This window comes from Octodon degus, unplaced genomic scaffold (assembly GCF_000260255.1).
Source record: "Octodon degus isolate 3935 unplaced genomic scaffold, OctDeg1.0 scaffold00310, whole genome shotgun sequence".
NCBI lineage: Eukaryota > Metazoa > Chordata > Mammalia > Rodentia > Octodontidae > Octodon > Octodon degus.
In genome coordinates, this window is record NW_004524886.1 from 467,680 (window position 1) to 474,444 (window position 6,765).

Consider the following 6,765-nt stretch of genomic DNA (forward strand, 5'->3'; position numbering starts at 1 on the left):
TAATATCATGAAGCTTCTCTTCTGGAGGGTTAACAGCTTAAGTTTGCAGACCAAAACTTAGAGAAAAAGAAGGACTGCAAGGACAGCCAACATTTGGCCCTAGGCCTTCAAGGTCAGAGAGGACTCACGACATAGGAGAACCTCTACTGTGACATCCTGTAACTCAGTGGTGCCCCAAATTTGCTGATCAAGGAGATTATGGGGCCGCAGAGGAAAGTGATCGACACTGTAGAGTGTGCCTAAGGAGAGTCACATGGAGACAAAACATTCTCTCAGGCTTTCAGAAAGCAAATTGGTCAAAGGCCCTGACTCATCCACATGGCTGACACTGACAAAGAGTCTACAGTCTGCGTTACAGGGTTTCAGGGTAAATCCTGAGGGGATTTAACTGACCTTGTCAGACACAAAAGTTACAATTCTTGTTATGTAGGTCTTCCTTTATCTTGGTCTTAACCATCCAGCAGAAAAGTATAAAAATGAGGTATAGAAAGTAAAGCCATATTAATATTCTGAGCGTAAAAGGCTCTAGTCAACAACTTCTGACATTGCCAGTCCTGCGGATAACCCACTACTATTATGGACTGCTGGAGTATATTGGATTATTTTGCTGAATTCACACACCTACAATATTTAAATGGCAATGGAATACCCATCTCTGACAAAACTAAACAAAAAAGGGGATACAAATGAAGGAGCATTTTGCATCTGTATATACAAAATAGGATAGATACACAGCTACTTTCTCTTAATTCAATGAGAAGGAAGATTTGTACTAATAATGTTTGGACAGGATATCATGTCTGCATCTTATACTTTGAATAACCGCTACAAAGACAACAATATGCAATGTATTAATTATTGAAACTGTCCTACTAATCGGTTTTGAAAATGTCTCATTGCTATTTGTTTCTCAATAAAATTAATTTTTTAAAAAAGGTAAGTATAGAAAAATAGTCATGATTGGAAATATTTTTGCATTTCTTTCATTGTGTGACAAGTCTACATAAACACGGTCTTGTTAAAACCTACATAAACTTTGATTTAGGAAATATAAGTATTACCGTTGTGATTTAATAAAGGGACACCATGCACAAAATCATGACCGCCTCACAAGAGCATAAAATATTAAACACGACAGACTCAGTAATGAACCACAAATTCTAATAGATTCCAAGTAACAGTCTTTGCTGAGCTTGCTTTAAGGCAATAGCGCTGCCAAATAAGGAATCCGTCTATGCAAATAAGTAATCTAGTAAATAAACTTTCCAAACTTGCAAAAGCAGCAATGTTGCTACAGTAGAAACGAAAACATTGCTGAGAGAAATGGAAGTGGCTATCTAAATCGGAAATTCATAGTCCCTCAGCTCTTCATTCTCCTGAGATTGATCTGTACCATTAGTATAGTACCAAACAAAATATTATGACATTTACTTCGATAAACTGACAAGTGGGTAGTTGAAGGGCATCTTCTGTCGGAGACCAAGGCGGGTCGGGCCGCCAGAGAGCTCGGCAGACTGAAGCGCCTGCTTAGGCGGACTGGGCCGGTTCGGTCCTGCATGCGGTGCCGGCCCCGCCCGCGGGCGCGCTGAGACCGCGATTGGACTGCACGTGGTGGCACGCCTGTAGCTCGGCGCTTGGGAGGCCGGAAACAGGAGAGTCACTATGAGGTCGGGTCTGATCTGTGTAGTGAGACCCTGTAGACCCTGTGCTAGATACAAAAAAAGGCTGGTCGCGAAGAGAGAGACACGCATTCCAGAGGCCTATGGCGGGCAAGAGCTTGTCGTGCGCATGCGCAAGCAAATTCGTTCTCACAAGTGCAACAAATCGATAGAGACAAAAATCAGCTTCATGAAGTGCTGTGACTGGAAAGCTGCATTAAAAGAGAATCTCAAAACCATGTGTGAACGGATTTGTACATATATTAACATAAATTATTGCAATTGTGTGCATGCATAATAGCCCTGCAAAGAGTCGGCGAAGCTTTGTAGCAGAAGCGAGCGGATCGGGCCTGAACTTGGGCAGAAGCGTTCAGGGACAGCAGCGCACTGAACAGCGATAAACTGGACTTCGCGAGGCTGAAACGTCTGGAGTAGTTGTGCTACCCTTGGAGTTTAGTGGCCTCACCAAACTTTGGTTTGCACATTTTTTAAAACTGTTTTTAGAATCCTCAGCCTCCTGAGTGCTGGAGTTGTGCGTGGGCTTCCCCAGACCCAGCGCAGAGCTTTTGGGTTGGATGGAGTCTTAGTTGTGCTTCTTGTGCTGCCTCCTGTATCTGAGGGGCTTTACGAGCAGCTCTGCGCATCTCTCTGTCCTGCAACACTTACCGTGTGTCCCTTCTTCCTACATTTAGGTCTTTAATCTATTTGTATTTGATTTTCATCACTGGTGAAACACAGCTGTCGCATCTTTCTTCTGCATGTGCATATCCAATTCTCTAAGTAACGTGACTGAGACCTTCTCTTCCTGACTCACGACCCAGCTGCTGGTCAAAGAGAGGCTTTCTACCGAGCTGGGCTGCATTTCGAGGCTTTCGTTCTCGATGGGCAAAACCCACAAAGCCAGCATCCACTCATCAGTGCACGAACAAAGGAAATGTGACGTGTGTACTCCATGTAACACTCCTTGCCACACAAGAGATCAAATCCTGTTGTTTGTGACAATCTGTACGGAACGAGAAGTCATGCTCAACGGAGCAAGGAAGACACTGCGTGATCTCACACTTACATGGACGCCCAGAACGCTGCCTCGTAGCCGCTCATGACCTGGTGGCTGAGGGCAGAGGCGAGGAGAGGGTGCAAGAGAAGGAAGGAGCTGGCAGGTGTGGCCAGTGGATTCTGAGCCATACACAGGAGAAATAAGCTGTCACTGCGCTTTGCGGAGTGGAGTGAAGATGTGGGACAATTATACATCTAACGTGCTGTCTTTCACAGAAGGAAAAGGGAAATTTTTGAATATTGTAATCACAATAATGGACCTCCATGTAGACATGTATACCACGACTTGAAGATTTGGCAACACTGAGTTTATGTACAAAGCACCTCACAGTACTCCCAAAATATTATTATTTCATGTTGCTTAAATAATTTCCTAAAACCACATATTTTTAAAATCTAAATATAGAGGCAAAAGTGTACAATATCTGAAAGAAATGGCATAGAGGAAAACTTTCCAACATTACAAGAAAGTTTTATGAAAAATCACAAATATGCAACAGACCATATGCACGCTGATAACCCACGCTCAATATGCATGACACTAGAAATTTTCTTCGGAAAACAGGAAAATGTAAACCAAAGGCTCAGAGTACTGGAAAATACTTGCAAAACATTTATTTTATTTTATTTTATTTTATTTTTGTGGAACCAGAGATTGAACTCAGGCCCTTGAGCTTGCCAGGCAAGCATTTATTCTACTGAGCCATCTCCCTGACCTCAAAACTTTTATTTTAAAGGGATATTTTATATGCAATTGATAACATTCTTACAACTGAAGAATTTCAAATTGAGCAACTTTTCAAAAAGAGAATAAAAATAGTAAAAAAAAAAAGTCAAAAATGATATACAATTTCATTAAACAAAATAATAGGAATTTGACAATGGTTCTTATATTGTATATTGTTGTCTTCAAGTTAGCTATTCAGATTACCAGATATAAACATGCAAAATTGGTCCAAAAGGTTATAAAAAATTAAAAAGAAAACAATTTAAGCATTAACTTCTCCTTTCAATAGACCAGCAAAAATCAGCAGTGCAATTATCCTGTTTTTATATCTGTATCTATCTAGACATAGGCATACAGATATAGATATAGATATAGATATAGATATAGATATAGATATAGATATAGATATAGATATTTCCCCCTTCTTTCTTTCTCTCAGCAACTTCTTAAAAATAAGTGAAAAGCTACGAGGTTGCCAAATGTTACGGATTTTGTCTAGAGGTCCCCCCAAAGCCCCCGAACTTTTAGATGAGTGTTTGGAGGTAGCTGAATCTGGACGCGTGACTGATTCCCGGTCTAGCGCCAGGGTTGAGGGTGCCAGGGTTGCAGCTGGCTGACGCTGGATCCACGCAGGGCTGGGTCGGCGCCACCCTCACCCCTGCAGTCTGGACAAGACAAAGGGGCAGAAAGAGGCTGCTCCCCCTTCTCCTCTTGCTGCCTTTAGTTTCTTCAGCTGCCATAACAGTTGCCCTCTGCAAAGCCACCTTGCCTTGGTGCCGGCTGATTATGGACTGAGACTTCTTCAAACTGTGAGCTAAATAAACCTTTCCTCCCTTCACTCTGGGTTTGAGCTATTTTGTCTCCACAATGAGAGAAAAGTAGTTAAGATAGCCAATAAAAGGTAGTAAATGAGAATTAAAACAAAAATGTTTGTATAATATAAAGCCTGATTGAAAGCCATCGCCTCCTAGAATGGCTGAAATTGAAGACCCAGGTGGCCAAGTGTCACGGGGCAAGGAGCAGCTCTGCCCGCGCTTGCCGCCCTGTGAGTGCTGGGTGTTGCTGCTGTCGTGGAGAAGCTGCCTGGTGACCCCTCCCGGCACCCTGGCTCGAGGACCCTGAGTTCCTACTGACGGTATTTGCCCAAATGATATGGAAACACCGACGGGTGTGTTTGGGTGTCCGCACCAGCTTACTCACGGTAGCCAAAATCTAGAGGCAGCCCCCGTACTCATATACACATACATCTGTGAGTAGACAAAGTGTCTATCCAGACAACGAGGTACAACTCACAGCAGCATTTACAACATTTGTACACAGCATGGCGTGAAAAACCCTGAAAAGTAATTTGAGTAAATCAGTCATGGCAGATTGCAAAAAAGCAATGAAAACTTGTCACAGCTACGTGAATGGATAGATACAAAGGACTGCGATGGAGGGTTCCCAAGGTATAGCGCTGAAGGCATTCTACTGAATTAGAGACAGGCTTTCAGGGACAAACGAGAATTCGTAAAGCAAACAAGGGAAAGAACATCCCCAAAGGAAAGGAGAAGCACCGTCAAGGGAATCGCATTCTGTTACAACTGGTACATTTCCAAACTATGAATTATGGGATGTTTTCTAAGTGAGGAGAAATATCTCTTGAGATGTTTAGAAAACAATGAATTCAAATTTGTACTATGTTTGTAATATTATTGTACTTAAAAATGAGATTTCTCTGACTACTTGGAATACTTCACAATTTATTCTGTTGGGTAAGCCAAGGTTGTTATAGTTCGGTCTTCCCTGAAGCAACATTTGCTGATAATTTCATACAATCATAGCAGAAGCTTATTTTTAAAATGTTTATCCAGCTATACTTTTCTTGATAGATATTAACATTTTCAAGCCAGGCATGGTGGTGCACACCTGTAATCCCAGCACTTGGGAGACTGAGGCAGGAGAATCGTTACCAGTTCGAGATGAGACTGGGCTACAAAGTGAGCTCAAGCGGTCAGCCTGAACTGCACGGAGAGACCCAGTCTCAAGAAGACAAACAACTTCACCCGCCCCCCACCCCGGGAGCTGCAGCCACAGCCTGAGCCTGAGTGAGCCGAGCGGCGGTGGTGGTGGCAGCAGCGCTCTCAGGAGACCACCAGGCCACCAACCTCACCGTGGCGACCCACAGGCAGACTTACGCATGGCCAGTGTGTGTCTCTCTATCATACGCTGACCGTGGCAAAGCTGCCAGAGATATTTTCAACAAAGGATTTGGCTTTGGGTTGGCGACACTGAATGCAAAAATGAAGTCAAGCAGTGGTGTGGGATCCTCAGTATCTGGTTCATCTGACACAGACACTGGTAAAGTTACTGAGACCCTGGAGACCAAATATAAGTGGTGTGAGTATGACTTGACTTTCACAGAGAAGTGGAGCACTGATAACAGTCTGGGAACAGAAACCACAACTGAGAATCAGATTTGTCAAGGTTTGAAACTGATATTTGATACCACCTTCTCACCAGCACGGGAAAGAAAGGTGGTAAAGTCAAGTCCTCTTACAAGAGGGAATGTATAAACCTTGGTTGTGATGTTGGCTTTGATTTTCCTGGGCCTGCAATCCACGGATCTGCTGTCTTTGGTTATGAGGGCTGGCTTGCTAGGTACCAGATGACCTTTGACAGTGCCACACCAAAGCTGACGAGGAATAACTTTGCAGTGGGCTACAGGCCTGGGCCTTCCAGCTGCACGCTAATGTTTATTTTATCTGGATGCCAGGCAGACCTTAAAGTCTGATGAGAATACATATTCTTAGTTCTATTTCCTCACGTGTCTACCACAGGGGACAATTACAAGGAATTTTGAAAGTACAGTGACGAACAACAAAGATAGACGTAGATAGATAATACATACATACATAGATATCAATGTCAGTTCTTCGGGAAACAAAAATCTCTGCACATCTACATTTAGTTGCCCACAAAATGACAATGCCAAGGAGCAGTCCACATGTCTTCTTTTGTCAGGGAAGAAAGAGAACATGGCGTGGTTCCCCACACACAATTGCACTCACGCAGCATGTGACGGCCTACAAACCCGACCCCTAACAGCTATGCTCCCTGCTCAGCTGTACATTACTGTACCCACAGCCCTCACGTGGGAGCCACCTGTGGCTCAGGCTGGTGAAGCCAACCTGAAGGCTCAACTCTTCTCTATGAAGAGCAGCTGTGAGCAGAGCCTGATGACCCTAAGCCTAACCCTGATGACCTAACCACAGCCTTAACCCAGGTGCCCTAAGCCTAACCCTAACCCTGATGACCTAAGTGCAGCCTTAACCCAGGTGCCCT

General features: G+C 43.6%; 1 pseudogene; it reads left to right on the forward strand.

Annotated features, from left to right (window-relative positions):
* The first annotated feature begins 4,413 nt into the window (after positions 1-4,413).
* LOC101592803 overlaps positions 4,414-6,765 on the forward strand; it is a 5,201-nt pseudogene continuing 2,849 nt past the window's right edge.